The sequence below is a fragment of the Ovis canadensis genome, chromosome 13 (genome assembly GCF_042477335.2).
Source record: "Ovis canadensis isolate MfBH-ARS-UI-01 breed Bighorn chromosome 13, ARS-UI_OviCan_v2, whole genome shotgun sequence".
Classification (NCBI taxonomy): Eukaryota; Metazoa; Chordata; class Mammalia; order Artiodactyla; family Bovidae; genus Ovis; species Ovis canadensis.
Window position 1 is genome coordinate 21,743,677 of NC_091257.1, and position 25,076 is coordinate 21,768,752.

Below are 25,076 nucleotides of genomic sequence, written 5' to 3' on the forward strand. Positions count from 1 at the left end.
ACTAGGTCCTCCTATATAGCACACATGGAACTCGGTGCAATGACGTGTGGCAGCCTGGGGGGAGGGGACGCTGGGGGGGGTGATGGATACACATGTATGTATGGCTGCGTTGCTTAGCTGTGCACCAAAAGCTCTCACAATGTTTCATCAGCTATTCTCCAGTATAAAATTTAAAGTTTAAAAAAAATTTAAGAGCCTTGTATCTTTCCTGCTTTGCTGTCACCGTGATGTGGCAATGAGCACATTGCCATGATTGTGGGAAAGCTTGCCCAGGGCCAGACTCTGGACCCTCTGTGGTGAGATGTCTAACAGTCACCAAAATCTACCCTTCTCTCTTCTTCCCAGATGCACAGCTAGCTTCACGGCGTTTCCTAGCCTCCTTTACCGTGAAGTATGGCCAGGTGCCTGAACTGCAGCCAGCGGAATTAGGAAAACAAGATATGTGTCACTTCCAGGCCTGACCCATAAAACTCTCCCAGGGACGCTATTCTTGCTGTGCCTTTTCTCTTATGGTCAAGGGAAGGGAGTGGATCACAATGGCCTTGGAAGGCATGATCTGATATGGCCTGGGTCACTTCAGTGGACCTCACCCTTGAGCTGAGTTGTACGGTTCCTGTCAATGCCCAGGGCCTTGGTTTCCTGTGTAGAACTAATGATCTGCAGTCATGGTCCCCAGCGGAGCCTTCTCAATGGATGACCTCATATCACTGACTAAGCTTAGCTTGTGATCTTTGGACCTTTCTTCCTTAACTCCACAAATGTCATTATATTCTCACTAACCTTATTTATGGTGGCTCAGTGGTAAAGAACCTGCCTGTCAGTGCACAAGACTCAGGTCCGATCCCTGGGCTGGGAAGATCCCCTGGAGAAGGACACAGCAACCCACTCCAGTGTTCTTGCCTGAGAAATCCCATGGGCATAGGAGGCTGGTGGGTTACAGTCCATGAGGTCGCAAAGAGTCAGACACGACTGAGTGACGAGCAACAACAGTGTTTGTGAGTAAAGGAGGAAGAGAGACTCAAAACTTCTGTACCGCATGCTTTCTGGTGTTCACTCACATAATCCATGTAGCAGACCTGGAGGTCGTGATCATCTTTTATAGATGGAAATGAACAAGATTCAGAGAAACACATTCACTCAGTCCCAGCAATGCTAGTTATCTATGTCACCCAGCCTTCACAAGATACATATGACTAAAATCAAAGCTGAGGCTCTTTCATCGGACAAAGACCATTCAGGTCACTGTTTATTCACATCCATTCTATTTTCTACCTTCTAAACTTGCAGGCAAAACAACGCTACATGACGCATGTGCTGTGATGTGGAGCATCAGCACCACTGTGTGCCAGGAGTATGCATCTGTATTTTAATAATGACGTAACTACCTGATGGTATGTGACTCCTGCAAGAATGTGACAAGAGCTGAAAAAAGGAAGGAGACTGTTTTGAATTCTGAATGCTCTTGAGTTAATTCTTATCACATACTTGTGGTTTGGCACCATATCCAAGAGCTTGGAGACAAATAGGCAAACGCTCGTGATGCCTGGTTACTATGTAATGTTTCTGAGTCTCTCCCTTCCCTTTCCTAGGACAAGTGTCCCCTCAGGTCTGAAGGTAAATGGCCTGTGAAATGAATAACATGTTCTGACTCAGTCAGTCCAATGGTTCACAAGCTTGATTGGATGCTTGCTTATGCCTTTATATTACACTTAGCACTAGAAGGAGTGGGTTAAGAGCTTAAAGTAAACACAGTTTTCCCTCTTCAATCACAAGACATTTAATTCTCCCAAAACCCTCTTGATAAAAAAACACACACAAATTGGAATCTTAAAGTTCAAAGAACCTTGCGTGCAGTCGCTCAGTCACTTCTGACTCTTTGCGACCCTATGGACTGCAGCCCACCAGGCTTCTCTGTCCAAGGGATTTCCCAGGCAAGAATACTGGAGAGGGTTGCCATTTCCTTCTCCAGGGGATCTTTCTGACCCAGGGATCAAACCCACATTTCCTGCATCTCCTGTATTTGCAGGCAGATTCTTTTCCACTGAGCCACCCGGGCAGCCCTTCAGCCCTTGATAAAATTCACTGAATTCATTGAATTGTTCAAACAAAGCTTAGAGTTTGAAAAAAACCATTCAAACCCTTAAGATCTGTGTATTGAACTATCTGTAAATTCTACCTTAAAAAAAAAAAAGAACAACAACAAACAAATCTTAATGAGATATCACTATGCACTCACCCGAGAGGTTAACACATTTAAAAGACTGACAATACTGAATGTTGCTAAGGATGTAGAACACCCAGAATGCTCATGGTCCAAACACCTGGAATACTTGTCAATATCATCCAAAGATGAGTATGTGCACACTTTATGTCCCATTGATTCCATTCCATAGATACTCAACATTAATGTATGTATATGGTTACAGAGAGCTACACTGGAAAATTCACAGTGGCAACATTAGTTAAAACAATCCAAATGGCCACCATGTAATGAATAAATAAATGGTGGTATGTTCATGAAATTGAAACTCTATACAAGTGAGAATGAACAAGTTATTGGTACAAAAGGAAAGTCTCTTAAGGCAATGAATGACTGAAGGAAGCAGGCACAAAAGAATATATTCTGTATAATTCTCTCTGTATCAGATTTAGAGGCAGAACAAATCTGTGATATGGAAATGGAGACACTGTTTTCTGTGGGAGAGAAGGGAATGTGAGTGTGGAGAGCATGAGAAGAGGTCTGCATGCTAGACACGTCCTGTTTCTTGATCTGATTGTCGTTTCCAGAGAAGTTCACTTATTGAAGTGTTCTTTTTTTTTTTAGACCCACAATCAAAGAGATAACTTTATTAGTTTCTTCAACAAGAGATAGTAATATCAACTTTTTTAAAACAGAAATCTCAGGTCATTTGAGAGGCCAAACAGATCCGAAGAAGAAAGATGATAAACAGTTAAATTAATCAAAAGGCGCTACACCACCACCTAAAACCTACTACCGCAGTGGTAGTGGGCTAAGGAAGATTAAGCTACAGCAGAATCATCTCATGTTAATGTTACAGATCTTAGAGCAGGAATTGAGTCTGCTTTCCAGAAAACTATGGCACAACAATCACTTGGGACCAAGTGGATATTTGGCCAGGAAAAGAAGATCAGGCCAAATGGAAAGGAATAGGGACAAAAAAGAATCCAAGTGACAGAATCCAAGCAAAGGGTGATGGATCAGGCTTTTTCCTCCCAAGAATCATTTGCTCTATGGTGGGTTGCTTCCCCTCAGGCTCCTGCCCTAGGGCTTCTCCAGCCTTACAGGGGCTCAGCAACCAGATCTGGGTTCAGGTTGCCCTAGGTTCTTGCATAATTTAGTACAGACTTTAGAGAACTTATCATACATTGCGGGGTGGCGGGGGGTGGGGTGGGGTGCTGAAGCATTCACATGCAAAGTAGTCTGAGCTTCCCCAAACATATTTGGACACTCTACACAAAGCTTTCCAAAGTCCGACATCTTATAGAAGCTGAACAGTTAAAGCTGCAAGGCTCACAAGATCAAAGAAGCCAGGATGAGACAATACAGGTAGAAAATCCCAGCGGCTACTGTCACTCTATATTTCTCTAACGTATTGGGTTGACCAAGAAGTTCATTCAGGTTTTCCCATAAGCTGTTAAGGAACAACCCAAATGAACTTTTTGGCCAACACAATAGTAGTATCACTCATATAACTGATGTGGGATGTAGAGAACTACACTGCAACAAGCTGGGTCTTCTGCTGGATTTTTCATCAAATACCAAAGAAATAAACAAGGGGTGGGGCTCACTTTATTTTTGAAAAGCCTCAGGAGTTATTCTATTATAAAGGGACATGGCTGAACCGATAGGAGATGGATTCTCCATTGTGAGTTCTCCTGATGGCTTCCGCGAGGATCATGGAGATGTCGGTCACCTGTATTTTGGAGCAATGCTTCATCTTATCCTCCTGAGGTATGGTATTGGTGACTACTACTGCTTCAAAGCATGCATCATTAATGCGAGAAACGGCTGGGCCAGGAAAGATTCCATGAGTCAGGACAGCATAAACCCTGGTGGCTCCAGCGGAGAGAAGCTTGTCAGCTGCCTGGCAGATTGCGCCACAAGTGTCAGCCATGTCATCCACGAGGATGGCACACGGTCCTTCACGTCCCCTACGAGCACCATGCGGTCCACTTCATTGGCCTTCTTCCGTTCTTTGTGAATCAAGGCAAAGTCCACATTCAACCGGTCTGCGATGGAAGTCACTCTCTTTGCTCTTCCAGCATCAGGTAAGACAATTGTGCAGTTCCTCCACTCAGAGATGTTCTCCCTTATCCACTTGAGGACCGCTGGCTCTGCATACAAATTGTCGACTGGGATATCAAAAAAGCCCTGAATTTGAGAAGCATGAAGATCCATGGTGATAATATGATCTGCGCCTGCCTGCTACAGATTGAGAGAGTTAGGGTGAGTGCTGAAGAATCGATGCTTTTGAATTATGGTCCTGGAGAAGACTCTTGAGAGTCCTCGGGACATCAGGGCGATGCAACCAGCTTGGCTGAGATTGGAGCCCGGCTCTTATCCTTCTTATCCTGCCGGGCATAAGGGAAGCACAGGATGACTGCAGTAACCCAGCTGGCTGAAGCAATCTTGCAGGCGTTAATCATAATCAAAAGTTCCACGAGATTGTCATTGATTTCACCACAGCCACTCTGACCAATGTAGACATCCTCTCCACGAACACTTTCTCCAATCTCCACACAGGTCTCCTGGTTGCTGAATTTCTTAGTCACCACCTTGCCCGGTTCCAGGCCCAGGTGGTCGGCAATCTTCTGGGATAGGTCCTGGAGGGAGCTGCCGCTGAAGATTTTCGGCATCTTGGCCAACTACCCTAGGCTCTCTTTGCTTAACGATCACTGCTGCTGCCACTGAGACCTGAACCGAGCTGGCCCAGAGACTCAGTACTAAGCACTCACATTTCTACTCCACCATCTTCAGTGTTCTTTGGTGTATGAATATTAGATTGTAATTTTTAAAAAAATTCCCCAAAGTAGTTTGGGATAGTCAATTTGAGAATGAACCTATGGAAGCCTTTAAAAATATGCATTTACTGTATTCCTTCAAAACTAAAAACAATAAACTAAAGATACACTCTGTGATTTTTTTTCTTTCTTATCTATTTCAAGTTAGTAGTTATAGGTACTGTGGTAGGCAGCGTAATGGCCACCCAAAGATGTCCATACCATCATCCCTGGAACTTGTAAATGTTATCGAACACAGCAAAAAGGATTTTATGAAGTGATTGAAATTATTCTGACATTATCTTGGAGTATCCAGATCATCACAATCTAATCACATGACTTCTTGAAAGCAGAGAACCTTCCCAGCTGTAGTCAGTCAGAGATGCCATATTGCTGGCTTTGAGGTGGAGGAAGGGGGCCATAAGCCAAGGAACACGGATGGCCCCTAGGAGCTCGAAAAGCCAGTGAAACAGATTCTCTCTAGAGCCTCTGATACCTATTTTCAAAAATTAATTTTTACTGGAGTATATTTGCTTTACAATGCTGTGTTATTTTCCACTATAAGGCAAAATAAATCACTATAAGTATACACACACCCCCCTCTTTTCTGGATTTCCTTCCCACCTAGTTCATCACAGAGCAATGAGCTATACAGCAGGATCTCATTAGTTATCCATTTTATATATAGTATCAATCGTGTGTGTGTACATATATGTCAATCCCTGCTGATACCTTGATTTTAGCCCAGTGAGAGCCATGTCAGAGTCCTGACTTACAGAACTGCAAGGTGATGAATCTGTGCTGTTTTAGCCAAGTCTTTGATAATTTATTACAGCAGAAATAGAAAACTAATAAAGACACTGAGCACATAATTTCCATTTATCATCCCTTGGAAGCTAAAAGCAGGATCTCTGCCCAGGAAAGCTTTAAAGAGAGGATAAATCCATTTTACTTTTTCTCCAAATAAAATACATGCTACAAGAATCTGTGGAGCTTGCTCTTCATTCAAATGAGGGCTTTTATGATATTGTAACTCAAATTGCATGGCTTTCCTTCCCCTGACTAGGGTGTAGAGACCTTCTCACAAATATCTGACAAACATTTCCTGTAGGAAGCACAAGAACACAGCTTTCCTGTCTCTCTCCCAAATTTATTGACATTTTACTCAATGAACGTATTGAGGTTTTTCACATGCTATCTCTCCTAATATTCAGGGCAATCTGATGTCATAGCTCAAAAGATCCAATCGGATCTCTGATCAACTAACTGGGCCCTGTTTGTCTTTGTTTAGGTTTCCCCCAAATAGACTCTGAGACAAGGATTCGGATGCAAGCGGTTCATTTGGGGGTGTTTTCAAGAAGAATGATAGGTAAAACCAGGAAAGGAGGAAAGCTAACAATAGATGCTTTCACATGAGGGTTACTGTCAGAGGGAAAGGGGCACAATCCCTCTGGGACTCTAGAGAGACTGTGAACACCCCTCAGAATCATCCCATAGAGAAGAAAAGTATGGGGCTTTTATAGACAGCTCCTTGCCCTCGTTGGCTGACGATTGCTCCCAGGGATGTGACTCCCCAGCACATCTGGCCTCGTTGCACAAGCGGAACACACACTGTGGTCAGACATCCTGCTCAGGCACAGAGAGATGCAGGAAGCAGCTGGCAGATCGAAGGACTGTCTGTTGGAAGCCAGAAGCAGTGACTACATCTGCAATGGTGGGTATGACTTGCTTCAAGCAAAGGTGTGTGTGTGAGTGCTCAGCTGTGTCTGACTCTTTGTGACCCCATGGACTGTAGCCCACCAGGTCCCTCTTGTCCATGGGATCTTTCAGGCAAGATTACTGGAGTGGGTGGCCATTTCCTACCCCAGGGGATCTTCCAGACTCAGGGATCAAACCCTCATCTCTCGCATCTCCTGCATTAACAGGCAAATTCTTTACCACTAGCACCACCTGGGAAGCCTTCAGGCAAAGGTGCATGTATATTTAATCGCTCAGTCGTGTCTGACTCTTTGCAACCCCATGGAATATAGCCCTCCAGGCTCCTCTGTCCATGAAGTTCTTCAGGCAAGAATGCTACAGTAGGTTGCCATTTTCTCCACCAGGGGATCTTCCTGAGCTAGGGATCAAACCTGGGTCTCCTGAATTGCAGGCAGATTCTTCACTGTCTGAGCCACCAGGGAAGCCACTAGGGAAGCAAAGGTAGGTAGTGATAAATATGTTATTCTTGACTTTCTCAATCATAGTGGTGTGCTAAACCCAGATCCGTCAGAACTACACTTCACTTGACCTTGGTTAAAAGTAGCAGTTTCCATCAGAGAGCAGATAAATTAATGCAGCCACTTTCTGGGGTTTCTCTGAGAATTTCAGTGACTTCTTGGTCAATTCCGATTTCCAGTTTGGTGACAAGTTTCCAGCTTGCTCATGTGTTTTCCCCTTGTCCCTCTCTCTCTCTGTCCTAATAGCCCACTCTGGAAGGAGCAGAAAGTGAGCAACCTTCTTTCCGTTCTGGGTTTCCACGTCCGGCCTGCCGTGCTGTCTGCTCAGTCTAACTCTCTGCAACAGGGAAGCACGGGGCTTCCCCAGTGGTGTGCTGGATGTTCTCTGGCACCAACACACACTTCCAGGCAGCCTGCTGCTGACTAGCCTCCAGGACACAGCAGCAGTCCCTTTCTAGCCATTCTGGGTACTCACTAACAGCCTCCTGGATTTCCTGGCAGCCTTGAAGGCACTAACGACTTCACAGTTGCTTCTCAGCCCTGCTTGGAACCCACAGAAGTATCCAGATTTCCTCCCACTCCCTTGGGGAGCAGAGGATATCAAGAATGCTGTAAGCAATCCCCTCCCTGGGCATCTATCTGGATAGAACTATAGTTCACAAAGGTACATGCACCTATATGTTTATGGCAGGATAATTCACAACAGCCAAGACGTGGAAACCAGCTAGATGCCCGCTGACAGATGAATGGATAAAGAGGCTGTGGTGCATACATACACTGGCATACCACTCAGCTGTAAAAAAATGTGAAATAATGCCATTTGCAGCAACATGAACGGACCTAAGCAGCAGTCCCTAACCTTTTTGGTACCAGGGACCTGTGTCATGGAAGACAATTTTTCCCCAGACTCAGGCTGGGGATGGTTTTGGGGTGATTCAAGCATTTTACATTTATTGCACACTGTATTTCTATTATTATTACATCAGCTCCACCTGAGGTCATCAGGCATTAGATCCCAGTGTTTGGAGACCCCTGAAATAGAGATTTATTCTGCCTTATTGACTATGCCAAAGCCTTTGACTGTGTGGATCACAATAAACTGTGGAAAATTCTGAAAGAGATGGGAATACCAGACCACCAGACCTGCCTCTTGAAAAATCTGTATGCAGGTCAGGAAGCAACAGTTAGAACTGGACACAGACCCACAGACTGGTTCCAAATAGGAAAAGGAGTACATCAGGCTGTATTTTGTCACCTTGCTTATTTAACTTATATGAAGAGTACATCATGAGAAACACTGGGCTGGAGGAAGCACAGGCTGGAATCAAGACTGCCGGGAGAAATATCAATAACCTCAGATATGCAGATGACACCACCCTTATGGCAGAAAGAGAAGAGGAACTCAAAAGCCTCTTGATGAAAGTGAAAGAGGAGAGTGAAAAATTTGGCTTAAAGCTCAACATTCAGAAAACGAAGATCATGGCATCCGGTCCCATCACTTCATGGCAAATAGATGGAGAAACAGTGGAAACAGTGGCAGACTATTTTGGGGGGCTACAAAATCACTGCAGATGGTGACTGCAGCCATGAAATTAAAAGACACTTACTCCTTGGAAGGAAAGTTATGACCAACCTAGATAGCATATTCAAAAGCAGAGACATTACTTTACCAACAAAGCTCCGTCTAGTCAAGGCTATGGTTTTTCCAGTAGTCATGTATGGATGTGAGAGTTGGACTATAAAGAAAACTCAGGGCCGAAGAATTGATGCTTTTGAACTGTGGTGTTGGAGAAGACTCTTGAGAGTCCCTTGGACTGCAAGGAGATCCAACCAGTCCTTCCTAAAGGCGATCAGCCCTGGGTGTTCATTGGAAGGACTGATGGTGAAGCTGAAACTCCAATACTTTGGCAACTTGATGCAAAGAGCTGACTCATTGCCCTGATGCTGGGCAAGACTGAGCGCAGGAGGAGAAGGGGATGAGGACAAAGGATGTGATGGGTGGATGGCATCACTGACTCAATGGACATGAGTTCGAGTAAACGCCAGAGTTGGTGTTGGACAGGGAGGCCTGGCGTGCTGCGGTTCATGGGGTTGCAAAGCATCAGACACGACTGAGCACCTGAACTGATTGACTGACTGAACTAGAGATTATGGGAGTAAGTGAAGAAGGTTAGACAGGGAAAGACAGATGTCACATGATACGGCTTAAATGTGGAATCTAAACTATGGTTCAGATGAACTGATCTGTAAACAGAAACAGACCGACTGACAGAGAAGACAGACTTTCCGTTGCCGAGGGGGTTGGGAAGGTTTGGGAGTTTGGAATGGGAGTTTGAGGTTAGCAAATGCAAGTAAAGTATATATAGGATGGATAAACAACAAGGTCCTACTGTATAGCACAGGGAACTATATTCAATACCCTATAATAAAACATAATGGAAAAGAATATGACAAAGAATGCATATAAATATATATATGTATGCCTAACTAAACCACTTTGCTCTGCAGTAGAAATTAACACAACATTGTAAATCAGCTCTACCTCCACTTCAATAAAAGATTTTATTTTTAGAAAGCGAGCTGTGAGGTGTCCTCTGGCCGCCTGCCTTCACCCCTTCCTCCTGCTCTCCCAGCTCCTTGTCGCATCTGCCATTCAAAGAGGACTCCAGACGCCCCGTCTCCCTTGGAGAAAGTTGACCAGTCTCTCCTCACACATACAAAGTCTCTTTTCTCATCTATTCCCCTATGCACGCCTTACATTTGCACATTCATGCCACTCCCTCTGCCTGAAACCTTCTTTCCCCATCTTATCTCCTGATCCTCTCCCATTCATGTTCCAAGTCTCTTTCAAATCCTGCCTTTGATGTGTGGTTTTCCATGACTTGGCAAAATCAGCTGCTCCCTGATCTATGCTCCCTGGTTTTCCCGAACCACCCCCCACACCCCCCCCACCCCAACCCCCACATACACACCCTTATTGGGCTAGAGCTCTTGATGTGTCTCTCTTGCCCATGATTCTTTGAAGGTTCTGATTAAGTCAAATTCATCTTTATTTCCTAAGAGCCAGGAACAGTGATTGGCCTATTTAGGCAATCATTAATTTGAAGGAAATCTAATTGAACTGTATCTAATAGACCCATCTCAGAGGTTCGTTATTACTAGAACTCTTTGATACAGGATAAATGGGCTTCATGTATATAAAATCCATCTTATTTCAACCATCAGAGAGGTAACAAAATAAAACTTTATTAAAATGTTGTCCTATAACATGGTTGTGGAGTTTTATTTTTAAACTAAAAATGAAATAAACTTGAAATAAGCTTATCTTAATGATCTAATTTTTAAAAATCCACATTTTGACATCATTTGATATATATTCAGTCTAGTTCCCTATGCCCACAGAAGCCTGACAATGAGAACTGAGGCTGTAGAAGATCTAAAGGAGCAATCAGTGATTAGATTATCACAGCTCTGCTTTATTAAATGCACTGAACTTATTAATACATGAGCTAATGAAGGAACTTGATGTCCAAGGAACAGCAATACAGGAAAGCAGGACTAAAATCATCATTGCAGCTGCCAAAGAGCTGGGTCTAAGCACACAGTGGAACAGCTGTATGAGAAGAAACAGGATCCACCAAGATGCTGTAAAATTACTTTAGATTATTTTAAATTCGCTGGTGGTTCAGATGGTAGAGAATCCACCTACAGTGCAGGAGACCTGGCTTTGATCCTGGATTGGGAAGTTCCCCTAGAGGAGGGCATGGCAACCCACTCCAGTGTTGTCGCCTGGAGAATCCCATGGGCAGAGGAGCCCGGGGGGCTGCAGGCCATAGAGTCAGGCACGAGGGAGAGACTAAGCACAATGTGGAAACATGGCAAGGAGCAATGTGACCATAAAGAGGTGAGCGGTGGGGGATCCAGAACTCACTCTTCCTAGATAAGCAGGTAAGAGCAGATCGCTGCACAGTCTGAACTCAGAGCTCCCTGATGACACAACTGCAAAATATGGGGCCAGCCAGCGCCTGGGGACCTGAGTCAGCTCTCCCTGATTCCAAGGCCCTGGGCGCACTCACACCTGTTGATTCTCTTTCGCCTTAGGAATGATATCAGGAACCTCAACTTCCCCAAGAGGGTACACTTGTTCCTTAAAGTCAGGTGATTGCACTTCCAATCCTGGGAATATTGAATTGAATAGGGGCATGATAAAGAAAATCAACCCATAGTATTAATTCTTGTCTATTAAGATTAGGAATAATCTATGTGTGTGAATGAGCTAAAGAATCTATAATCATTAAGTTAGTATACATAATAGAATATTAAGTGTTTTATAGACAGTTTTAAGACATTGAGAAGAACTTGATTTGCCATATAAGTATATTTTAAATGTGTTAAAATTATATCATTCATGTTTGTGCTTGGCTAGGTTTTGCTTGCTTAGGCTAAAAGTTTCCCCAATAGCCATTGAAAGTATTCAAAATAAAATAAAAGTGTTTTATGTTTTAAATTTTAAAGGTATTAAATTAAGTTTTAAATGTTTGAAGATAGTGCTTTACTAAAGTTTGTAAATGGCATTGTTCCTTTGACAATTTAGCCTACTCAGCATACATCAATCACATATTATTCAATTCAATTCTGAATAATCTCTGTTTGTTTCCAAAGCAATCCATTCAATATCACAGTGATCCAAGTCTATGCCCCAACCAGTAACACTGAAGAAGCTGAGGTTGAACAGTGCTATGAAGACCTACAAGACCTTTTAGAACTAACACCCAAAAAAGATGTCTTTTTCATTAAGGGGACTGGAATGCAAAAGTAGGAAGTCAAGAAACACCCGGAATAACAGGCATATTTGGCCTTGGAATATGGAATGAAGCAGGGCAAGAATAATAGAGCTTTGCCAAGAAAATGCACTGGTCATAGCAAACACCCTCTTCCAACAACACAAGAGAAGACTCTACACATGGACATCACCCAGTGGTCAACACCGAAATCAGACTGATTATATTCTCTGCAGCCAAAGATGGAGAAGCTCTATACAGTCAACAAAAACAAGACCAGGAGCTGACTGTGGCTCAGATCATGAACTCCTGATTGCCAAATTCAGACTTAAATCAAAGAAAGTAAGGAAAACTGCTAGACCATTCAGGTATGACCTCAATCAAATCCCTTATGATTATACAGTGGAAGTGAGAAATAGATTTAAGGGCCTAGATCTGATAGATAGAGTGCCTGATGAACTATGGACTGAGGTCCATGACATTGTACAGGAGACAGGGATCAAGACAATCCCTATGGAAAAGAAATGCAAAAAAGCAAAATGGCTGTCTGGGGAGGCCTTACAAACAGCTGTGAAAAGAAGAGAAGCGAAAAGCAAAGGAGAAAAGGAAAGATATAAACATCTGAATGCAGAGTTCCAAAGAATAGCAAGAAGAGATAAGAAAGCCTTCCTCAGTGATCCGTGCAAAGAAATAGAGGAAAACAACAGAATGGGAAAGACTAGAGATCTCTTCAAGAAAATTAGAGAAACCAAGGGAACATTTCATGCAAAGATGGGCTCAATAAAGGACAGAAATGGTATGGACCTAACAGAAGCAGAAGATATTAAGAAGAGGTGGTAAGAAGACACAGAAGAACTGTACAAAAAATATCTTTACGACCCAGATAATCATGATGGTGTGATCACGCACCTCGGGCCAGACATCCTAGAATGTGAAGTCAAGTGGGCTTTAGAAAGCATCACTACGAACAAAGCTAGTGGAGGTGATGGAATTCCAGTTGAGCTATTTCAAATCCTGAAAGATGATGCTGTGAAAGTGCTGCACTCAATATGCCAGCACATTTGGAAAACTCAGCAGTGGCCACAGGACTGAAAAAGGTCACTTTTCATTCCAATCCCAAAGAAAGGCAATGCTAAAGAATGTTCAAACTACCACACAATTGCACTATTCTCACATGCTAGTAAAGTAATGTTCAAAATTCTCCAAGCCAGGCTTCAGCAATACGTTAACCGTTAAACTTCCTGATGTTCAAGCTGGTTTTAGAAAAGGCAGAGGAATCAGAGATCAAGTTGCCAACATCCACTGGATCATGGAAAAAGCAAGAGAGTTCCAGGAAAACATCTATTTCTGCTTTATTGATTATGCCAAAGCCTTTGACTGTGTGGATCACAAAAAACTGTGGAAAATTCTTCAAAAGATGAGACTGCCAGACCACCTGACCTGCCTCTTGAGAAATTTGCATGCAGGTCAGGAAGCAACAGTTAGAACTGGACATGGAACAACAGACTGGTTCTAAATAGGAAAAGGAGTACGTCAAAGCTGTATATTGTCACCCTGCTTATTTAACTTATATGCAGAGTACATCATGAGAAACGCTGGACTGGAAGAATCACAAGCTGGAATCAAGATTGCCAAGAGAAATATCAATAACCTCAGATATGCAGATGACATCACCCTTATGGTCGAAAGTGAAGAGGAACTAAAAAGCCTCTTGATGAAAGTGAAAGAGGAGAGTGAAAAAGTTGGCTTAAAGCTTAACATTCAGAAAACGAAGATCATGGCATCCGGTCCCATCACTTCATGGCAAATAGATGGGGAAACAGTGGAAACAGTGTCAGACTTTATTTTTTTGTGCTCCAAAATCACTGCAGATGGTGAATGCAGCCATGAAATTAAAAGACACTTACTCCTTGGAAGAAAAGTTATGACCAACCTAGATAGCATGTTGAAGAGTAGAGACATTACTTTGCCAACAAAGGTCCGTCTAGTCAAGGCTATGGTTTTTCCTGTGGTCATGTATGGATGTGAGAGTTGGTCTGCGAAGAAAGCTGAGCACCGAAGTATTGATGCTTTTGAACTGTGGTGTTGGGGAGGACTCTTGAGAGTCCCTTGGACTGCAAGGAGATGCAACCAGTCCATTCTGAAGGAGATCAGCCCTGGGATTCCTTTGGAAGGAATGATGCTAAATCTGAAATTCCAGTACTTTGGCCACCTCATGCAAAGAGTTGACTCATTGGAAAAGACTTTGATGCTGGAAGGGATTGGGGGTAGGAGGAGAAGGGGATGACAGAGAATGAGATGGCTGGATGGCATCACTGACTCGATGGACATGAGTCCGAGTGAACTCCGGGAGTTGGTGATGGGCAGGGAGGCCTGGCGTGCTGCGATTCATGGGGTCCAGAGTCAGACACGACTGAGCGACTAAACTGAACTGAACTGAGTGGTCAGAAAGGCTAAATAAAATAGTTTGCTATTATTTGGCCAATTCAATCAAATTTCCCCAATCATAAAAATTTCTGTTACATCTTTATTTGGTGGTTGATGATTTTCAGGATAACAGTTGATGGAGAGACGTCCTATCTGAGAGTCACTCTGCACCCAGAAATTCTAGAATTCAAAACATACTTCTGTGGCTTTAGAGAAGTCCCGTAGCATGTTGGAATTTTATTTTTTGCATCAGTATCATCCTCTACTATAAAAGTAAAGACCAAATCACTGAGAATTAATGGATTACCAGATACCATATACTTCTGACCATTTGTTTTGTTTGTTTCCTCCATTTTCTACCAACTTTCCATTTCTCAATAGCTCCCAGAACTTTTTCAGAACACACTACTAAACCTCTGAACACCCCTTTCTTGCCTACCCTTAGAAGCTTGCAAATGGACCAAAAAAAAAAAAAAAAAGTCCCTTTAGGAAATACCACAAGGCCATCAATTAAGTACTTAGATTTTTGCCTTTAATACACTAATGGGCAGGTTTACTTTAGTCTTCAATTAAGAGATCTCTTGAATAGAAGATATGCAAGGTGCTGCTAACTGCTTCCCTGTGAGGGTAGAAATTATAACTGTCTTGTTCATTGTTGTATGAAAAGGCTTAGCAAATGGCCCAATATACAGTAGTTATTCAAACATTCGTTGAGTTTACTGGTTGATCTAAAGCAAATCTAGTTATTTATACTCAATATTTAGTTTGTGTTTTAGTGATTGATTCTTTAACCCATTTGGGTTGCTTTAACAAAATACTATAAATTAAGTGCCCCATTAAACAACAGAAATTTATTTCTCTCAGTTCTGGAGGCTGAGAAGTCAAAGATCAAGGCACCAGAAGACTTGGTGTCTGGTGAGAGTTTGCACACTAGACAGCCACCTTTCTGATGTAACACCTCAGGGCTGAAGGACCAAGGGACATTCCTGGGCTTCTTATAAGGGCACTAATCCCACCACAAGGGTTCCGCCCTTCTGACATAATCATCTCGCAACAGCCTCACCAGCTAATAGTTTCTCCTCTGGGAATCTGAATTTTAACATGTTGATTTAGGGAGCATCAGTTCAGTTCAGTTGAGTCGCTCAGTCGTGTCTGACTCTTTGCGACCCCATGAATCACAGCAAGCCAGGCCTCCCTGTCCGTCACCAACTCCTGGAGTTCACTCAGATTCACGTCCATCGAGTCAGTGATGCCATCCAGCCATCTCATTCTCTGTCGTCCCCTTCTCCTCCTACCCCCAATCCCTTCCCGCATCAAAGTCTTTTCCAATGAGTCAACTCTTTGCATGAGGTGGCCAAAGTACTGGAGTTTCAGATTTAGCATCATTCCTTCCAAAGAAATCCCAGGGCTGATCTCTTTCAGAATGGACTGGTTGCATCCCCTTGCAATCCAAGGGAACTCAAGAGTCTTCTCCAGCACCACAGTTCAAAAGCATCAATTCTTCGGCGCTCAGCCTTCTTCACAGTCCAACTCTCACATCCATACATGACCACAGGAAAAACCATAGCCTTGACTAGACGGACCTCAGTTGGCTAAGTAATGTCTCTGCTTTTGAATATGCTATCTTGGTTGGTCATAACTTTTCTTCCAAGGTAAGTGCCTTTTAATTTCATGGCTTCAGTCACCATCTGCAGTGATTTTGGAGCACAAAAAAATAAAGTCTGACACTGTTTCCACTGTTTCCCCATCTATTTGCCATGAAGTGATGGGACCGGATGCCATGATCTTCGTTTTCTGAATGTTGAGCTTTAAGCCAACTTTTTCACTCTCCTCTTTCACTTTCATCAAGAGGCTTTTTAGTTCCTCTTCATTTTCTGCCATAAGGGTGATGTCATCTGCCTATCTGAATTATTGATATTTCTCCCGGCAATCTTGATTTCCACTTATGTTTCTTCCAGTCTGGCATTTCTCGTGATGTACTCTGCATATAAGTTAAATAAGCAAGGTGACAATATACACCCTTGATGTACTCCTTTTCCTATTTGGAACCAGTCTGTTGTTCCATGTCCAGTTCTAACTGTTGCTTCCTGACCTGCATACAGGTTTCTCAAGAGGCAGGTCAGGTGATCTTGTATTCCCATCTCTCTAAGAATTTTCCACAATTTATTGTGATCAACGCAGTCAAAGGCTTTGGCATAGTCAATGAAGCAGAAATAGATGTTTTTCTGGAACTCTCTCGCTTTTTCCATGATCCAGTGGATGTTGGCAACTTGATCTCTAATTCCTCTGCCTTTTCTAAAACTAGTTTGAACATCAGGAAGTTCACAGTTCATGTATTGCTGAAGCCTGGCTTGGAGAATTTTGAGCATTAGTTTACTAGCATGTGAGATGAGTGCAATTGTGCGGTAGTTTGAGCATTCTTTTGCATTGCCTTTCTTTGGGATTGGAATGAAAAGTGACCTTTTCCAGTCCTGTGGCCCCTGCTGAGTTTTCCAAATGTGCTGGCATATTGAGTGCAGCACTTTCACAGCATCATCTTTCAGGATTTGAAATAGCTCAACTGGAATGCCATCACCTCCACTAGCTTTGTTCGTAGTGATGCTTTCTAAAGCCCACTTGACTTCACATTCCAGGATGTCTGGCTCTAGATGACTGATCACACCATCATGATTATCCAGGTCATGAAGATCTTTTTTGTACAGTTCTTCTGTGTATTCTTGCCACCTCTTCTTAATATCTTCTGCTTCTGTTAGGTCCATACCATTTCTGTCCTTTATTGAGCCCATCTTTGCATGAAATGTTCCCTTGGTATCTCTAATTTTCTTGAAGAGATCTCTAGTCTTTCCCATTCTGTTGTTTTCCTCTTTTTTTTTTTTTGCATGGATCACTGAGGAAGGCTTTCTTATCTCTTCTTGCTATTCTTTGGAACTCTGCATTCAGATGTTTATATCTTTCCTTTTCTCCTTTGCTTTTCACTTCTCTTCTTTCCACAGCTGTTTGTAAGTCCTCCCCAGACAGCCATTTTGCTTTTTTGCATTTCTTTTCCATAGGGATGGTCTTGATCCCTGTCTCCTGTACAATGTCATGGACCTCAGTCCATAGTTCATCAGGCACTTTATCTATCAGATCTAGGCCCTTAAATCTATTTCTCACTTCCACTGTATAATCATAAGGGATTTGATTGAGGTCATACCTGAATGGTCTAGCAGTTTTCCTTACTTTCTTCGATTTAAGTCTGAATTTGGCAATCAGGAGTTCATGATCTGAGCCACAGTCAGCTCCTGGTCTTGTTTTTGTTGACTGTATAGAGCTTCTCCATCTTTGGCTGCAGAGAATATAATCAGTCTGATTTCGGTGTTGACCACTGGGTGATGTCCATGTGTAGAGTCTTCTCTTGTGTTGTTGGAAGAAGGTGTTTGCTATGACCAGTGCATTTTCTTGGCAAAACTTTATTAGTCTTGCCCTGCTTCATTCTGCATTCCAAGGCCAAATTTGCCTGTTACTCCAGGTGTTTCTTGACTTCCTACTTTTGCATTCAAGTCCCCTATAATGAAAAGAACATCTTTTTTGGGTGTTAGTTCTAAAAGGTCTTGTAGTTCTTCATAGAACCGTTCAACTTCAGCTTCTTCAGCATTACTGGTTGGGGCACAGACTTGGATTACCATGATATTGAATGGTTTGCCTTGGAGATGAACAGAGATCATTCTGTCGTTTTTGAGTTGCATCCAAGTACTGCATTTTGGACTCTTTTGTTGACCATGATGGCTACTCCATTTCTTCTAAGGGATTCCTGCCCACAGTAGTAGATATAATGGTCATCTGAGTTAAATTCACTGATTCCAGTCCATTTTAGTTCGCTGATTCCTAGAATGTTGACGTTCAGTCTTGCCATCTCTTGTTTGACCACTTTCAATTTGCCTTGATTCATGGACCTGATATTCCAGGTTCCTATGCAATATTGCTCTTTACAGCATTGGACCTTGCTTCTATCACTAGTCACATCCACAGCTGGGTATTGTTTTTGCTTTGGCTCCATCCCTTCATTCTTTCTGGAGTTATTTCTCCACTGATCTCCAGTAGCGTGTTGGGCACCTACTGACCTGAGGAGTTCCTCTTTCAGTATCCTATCATTTTGCCTTTTCATACTGTTCATGGGGTTCTCAAGGCAAGAAAACTTTAGGGAGCATACAATCATTCAAACCAATAGCAGTAGATATTTTCAAACTCAAAACCACCACTCACTCAGACAGACCTTCACATTTATTTTAAATGGAGATGATATGAAACAATAGCCACACTGACTGTACATATCCAAGGTATCTGATGTTTGAAAGGAATTTCGCATATTCCATCATGGCAAGTTTCAAAAGTGAGAACATGTAGTACATACTGCCTGAAAGTCATTGTGTGATTACCCAAAGTTGGCAGTTGAGATTAGAAAGAAAAAAAGAGAAGCATATTTCAACTGTGGTTTGAAATGTTTTCTTTTTGTTTTTAATTTGCATTAAATATAGTTTTCATTCTGTCTGCCTTCTGAGAGATAAGGATAAGAGGCTTATGGAAGATCCCTGATGGGAGAGACTGACCGTGGGGAAACTGGGCCTTGTTCTGATGGATGGGGCCATGATCACTAAATCTTTAATCCAATTTTCTGTTGATGGGTGGGGCTGTGTTCCTTCCCTGTTGTTTGACCTGAGACCAAACTATGGAGAAGGTAATGAAGGTAATGGCAGCCTCCTTCAAAAGGTCCCATGCACACACTGCTGCGCTCAGTGCCCCTGACCCTGCAGCAGGCCACCGCCAACCCATGACTCCACTGGAGACTCCTGGACACTCACAGGCAAGTCTGGCTCAGTCTCTTGTGGGGTCACTGCTGCTCCTTTCTCCTGGGTCCTGGTGCACACAAGATTTTGTTTGTGCTCTCCTACAGTCTGTTTCCCCAGTCTTGTGTAAGTTCTGTAATCAAATCCCATTGGCCTCCAAAGTCAAATTCCTTGGGGGTTCTCAATCCCTTTGCCAGATCCCCAGGTTGGAAAATCTGCTGTGGGTCCTAGAAATTTCTTAACAGTGTTCAGAATTTCTTTGGTATAATTGTTCTGCAGCATGTGGGTCATCTGCTCGGCAGCTTTATGGTGGGGTTATTGGTGACCTTCTCCAAGAGGGCTTATACCACAGGCTGTGTGAATAACCAAATGGATCACACAGACCACAACCCTGTCTAACTCAATGAAACTACGAGCCATGCCACGTAGGACTACCCAAGACGAACAGGTCATGCTGGAGAGTTCTGACAGAATGTAGTCCGCTGGAGAAGGAATGGCAAACCACTTCAGTATTCTTGCTTCGAGAACCCCATAAACAGTATGAAAAGGCAAAAATATATGACCCTGAAAGATGAACTCCCCAGGTTGGTAGGTGCCCAGTATGGTACTGGAGAAGAATGGAGAAATGAATCCAGAAAGAATGAAGAGATGGAGCCAAAGGATGTGACTGGTGATAGAAGTGAAGTCTGACTCTGTAAAGAAAAATCTTGCATAGGAACCTGGAATGTTAGGTGCATGAATCAAGGAAAATTAGAAGTGGTCAAACAAGAGATGGCAAGAGTGAACATCGACATTTTAGGAATCAACAAACTAAAATGGGTGAATTTAACTCAGATGACTATTACATCTACTACTGTGGGCAAGAATCCCTTAGAAGAAATGGAGTAGCCATCATAGTCACAAGAGAGTCTGAAATGCAATACTTGGGTAATCTCAAAAACTACAGAATGATCTCAGTTCATTTCCAAGGCAAGCCATTCATTATCACAGTAATCCAAGTCTATGCCCCAACCAATAATGCTGAAGAAGCTTAATTTGAGCGGTTCTATGATGACCTATAAGACCTTCTAGAACTAATACCAAAAAAAAAGATGTCCTTTTCACCATAGGGGACTGTAATGCAAAAGTAGGACGTCAAGAGATACCTGGAGTAACAGGCAAATTTGGCCTTGGAGTACAAAACAAAGCAGGTCAAAGGCTAATAGAGTTTTGCCAAGAGAACTCACTGGTCATAGCAAGCACACTCTTCCAACAACACAAGAGAAGACTCTACACATAGACATCACCAATGGTCAACACCGAAATCAGATTGATTATATTCTTTACAGCCAAAGATGGAGAAGCTCTATACAGTCAGCAAAAACAAGACCAGGAGCTGACTATGGTTCAGATCATAAACTCCGTATTGCCAAATTCAGACTTAAATTGAAGAAACTAACCAATAGACCATTCAGGTAGGACCTAAGTGACATAAGGGATTAGATCTAATAGACCAGAGTACCTGAAGAAATACGGACAGAGGTTCGTGACATTGTACAGGAGACAGGGATCAAGACCATCCCCAAGAAAAGGAAATGCAAAAACACAGTTGTCTGAGGAGGCCTTACAAATAACTGAGAAAAGATGAGAAGCTAAAGGCAAAGTAGTAAAGGAAAGATATACCCATTTGAATGCAGAGTTCCAAAGAATAGCAAGGACAGTTAAGAACACCTTCTTCAGTGATCAGTGCAAAGAAATAGAGGAAAAGAGTAGAATGGGAAAGACTAGAGATCACTTCAAGAAAATTAGAGATACCAAAGGAACATTTCATGCAAAGGAGGGCACAATAAAGGACAGAAACAGTATGGACCTCACAGAAGCAGAAGATATTAAGAAAAGGTGGCAAGATTACTCAGAAGAACTATACAAAAATGATCATCATGACCCAGAAACCACAATGGTGTGATCACTCACCTAGAGCCAGACATCCAGGATGCCAAATCAAGTGGGCCTTAGGAAGCATTACTACAAACAAAGCTATCGGAGATGATGGAATTCCAATTGAGCTATTTCAAATCTTAAAAGATGATGCTTTGAAAGTGCTGCACTCAATATGCCAGAACATTTGGAAAGTTCAGAAGAAGCCACAGGACTGTAAAAGGTCAGTTTTCATTACAACCCCAAATAAAGGCAATGCCAAAGAATGTTCAAACTACTGCACAATTGCATTCATCTCACACACTAGCAAAGAAATGCTCAAAATTCTCCAAGCCATGCTTCAACAGTACATGAACCATGAACATCCAGATGTTCAAGCTGGATTTAGAAAAGGCAGAGGAACCAGAGATCAAACTGCCAACATCCATTGGATCATCGATAAAGCAAAAGAATACCAGAAAAAAATCTACTTCTGCTTTATTGACTGCTTTATTGACAGTCTTTGACTGTGTAGATCACAACAAACTGTGGAAAATTCTGAAAGAGATGGGAATACCAGACCAGCTTAATGGCCTCCTGAGAAATCTGTATGCAGGTCAAGAAAGAGCAATTAGAACTGGACATGGAAAGACAGACTGGTTCCATATTGGAAAAGGAGTACATCAAGGCTGTATATTGTCACCCTGCTTATTAAACTTACATGCAGACTGCATCATGTGAAATGCCAGGCTGGATGAAGCTCCAGCTGGAATGGAGATTGCCGGGAGAAATATCAATAACTTCAGATATTCAGATGACACCACCCTTAGGGAAGAAAGTGAAGAACTAAAGAGCCTCTTGGTGAAAGTGAAAGTGGAGAGTGAAAAAGTTGGCTTAAAACTCAACATTCAAAAAATGAAGATCATGGCATGTGGTCCCATCACTTCATGGCTAATAGATGGGGAAACAATGGAAACAGTGAGAGACATTATTTTGGGGGGGTTCCAAAATCACTGCAGATGGTCACTGCAGTCATGAAATTAGAAGATGCTTACTCCTTGGAAGAAAAGTTATGACCAACCTAGATAGCATATTCAAAAGCAGAGACATTACTTTACCAACAAAGGTCCATCTAGCCAAAGCCATAGTTTTTCCAGTAGTCATGTATGGATGTGAGAATTGGACTATGAAGAAAGCTGAGGGCTGAAGAATTAATGCTTTTGAACTGTGGTGTTGGACAAGACTCTTGAGAGTTCCTTGGGCTGCAAGGAGATCCAACCAGTCAATCCTAAAGTAAATCAGTCCTGAATATTCATTAGAAGGACTGATGCTGAAGTTCCAATACTTTGGCCACGTGATCAGAAGAACTGACTCATTGGAAAATACCCTGATGCTGGGAAAGATTAAAGCCGGGAGGAGAAAGGAATGACAGAGGATCAGATGGTTCGATGGCATCACTGACTCACTGGACATGAGTTTGAGTAAGCTCTGGGTGTTGGTGATGGACAGGGAAGCCTGATGTGATGCAATCTATGGGGTCACAAAGAGTCAGACACGACTGAGTGACTGAACTGAGCTGAACTGAAAATATAGTTGAGTTACAATGTTGTCTTAGTTTAAGGTGGAGAGCAAAGAGATTCTGTTGTACATATGTATGAATAAAAATGTAAATATTCTTTTCTTTACTTTCTCTTCTATTGTAGGTTATTACAAGATATTGAATAGAGTTCCCTGTGCTACACTGCAGATCCCTGTTATTTATCTATTTTATATAGCATCATCATCATACAGTCGCTCAATCTTGTCTGATTCTGTGACCCCACGATCTGCCAGATTCTTCTGTCCATGGGGTTCTCCAGGCAAGAATACTGGAATGGGTTGCCAGTTCTTTCTCAGAAGTCTGTATATGTCAGTTCCAAATTCCTAACTTGTCCCTCCTGGCTTCCCCTTGACATGTTTTCTTTCTTTTTTTTTTTTTTTTTTACTTTATTTTATTTTATTTTTTTAATTTTAAAATCTTTAATTCTTACAGGCGTTCCCAAACATGAACCCCCCTCCCACCTCCCTCCCCATAACATCTCTGTGGGTCATCCCCATGCACCAGCTGCAAGCATGCTGTATCCTGCATCAGACATAGACTGGCGATTCAATTCTTACATGATAGTATACATGTTAGAATGCCATTCTCCCAAATCATCCCACCCTCTCCCTCTGAGTCCAAAAGTCCGTTATACACATCTGTGTCTTTTTTCCTGTCTTGCATACAGGGTCGTCATTGCCATCTTTCTAAATTCCATATATATGTGTTAGTATACTGTATTGGTGTTTTTCTTAATTTTCCACAACTGAACCAGGAAGAAATAGAAAATCTTAACAGACCCATCACAAGCACGGAAATTGAAACGGTAATCAGAAATCTTCCAGCAAACAAAAGCCCAGGTCCAGACGGCTTCACAGCTGAATTCTACCAAAAATTTCGAGAAGAGCTAACACCTATCCTACTCAAACTCTTCCAGAAAATTGCAGAGGAAGGTAAACTTCCAAACTCATTCTATGAGGCCACCATCACCCTAATACCAAAACCTGACAAAGATGTCACAAAAAAAGAAAACTACAGGCCAATATCACTGATGAACATAGATGCAAAAATCCTCAACAAAATTCTAGCAATCAGAATCCAACAACACGTTAAAAAGATCATACACCATGACCAAGTGGGCTTTATCCCAGGGATGCAAGGATTCTTCAATATCCGCAAATCGATCAATGTAATTCACCACATTAACAAATTGAAAAATAAAAACCATATGATTATCTCAATAGATGCAGAGAAGGCCTTTGACAAAATTCAACATCCATTTATGATAAAAACTCTCCAGAAAGCAGGAATAGAAGGAACATACCTCAACATAATAAAAGCTATATATGGCAAACCCACAGCAAACATTATCCTCAATGGTGAAAAATTGAAAGCTTTTCCCCTAAAGTCAGGAACAAGACAAGGATGTCCACTTTCACCGCTACTATTCAACATAGTTCTGGAAGTTTTGGCCACAGCAATCAGAGCAGAAAAAGAAATAAAAGGAATCCAAATTGGAAAAGAAGAAGTAAAACTCTGTTTGCAGATGACATGATCCTCTACATGGAAAACCCTAAAGACTCCACCAGAAAATTACTAGAGCTAATCAATGAATATAGTAAAGTTGCAGGATATAAAATCAACACACAGAAATCCCTTGCATTCCTATACACTAATAATGAGAAAGTAGAAAAAGAAATTAAGGAAACAATTCCATTCACCATTGCAATGAAAAGAATAAAATACTTAGGAATATATCTACCTAAAGAAACTAAAGACCTATATATAGAAAACTATAAAACACTGATGAAAGAAATCAAAGAGGACACTAATAGATGGAGAAATATACCATGTTCATGGATCAGAAGAATCAATATAGTGAAAATGAGTATACTACCCAAAGCAATTTACAAATTCAATGCAATCCCTATCAAGCTACCAGCCATATTTTTCACAGAACTAGAACAAATAATTTCAAGATTTGTATGGAAATACAAAAAACCTCGAATAGCCAAAGCAATCTTGAGAAAGAAGAATGGAGCTGGATGAATCAACTTGCCTGACTTCAGGCTCTACTACAAAGCCACAGTCATCAAAACAGTATGGTACTGGCACAAAGACAGACATATAGGTCAGTGGAACAAAATAGAAAGCCCAGAGATAAATCCACACACATATGGACACCTTATCTTTGACAAAGGAGGCAAGAATATGCAATGGAGTAAAGACATGTTTTCTTTCTATGTGTTTTTCACACCCTTGTCAAAAAGAAAGAAAGAAACATGTGAAGAAAAAGAGGAGAAAGAAGGATGGGGGAAGGAAAACACAGGAA

At 42.1% G+C, this 25,076-nt stretch overlaps 1 pseudogene; it reads right to left on the reverse strand.

Annotated features, from left to right (window-relative positions):
• Positions 1–3,793: 3,793 nt before the first annotated feature.
• On the reverse strand, positions 3,794–4,878 carry LOC138417693 (ribose-phosphate pyrophosphokinase 1-like; annotated as a pseudogene).
• Positions 4,879–25,076: the final 20,198 nt, after the last annotated feature.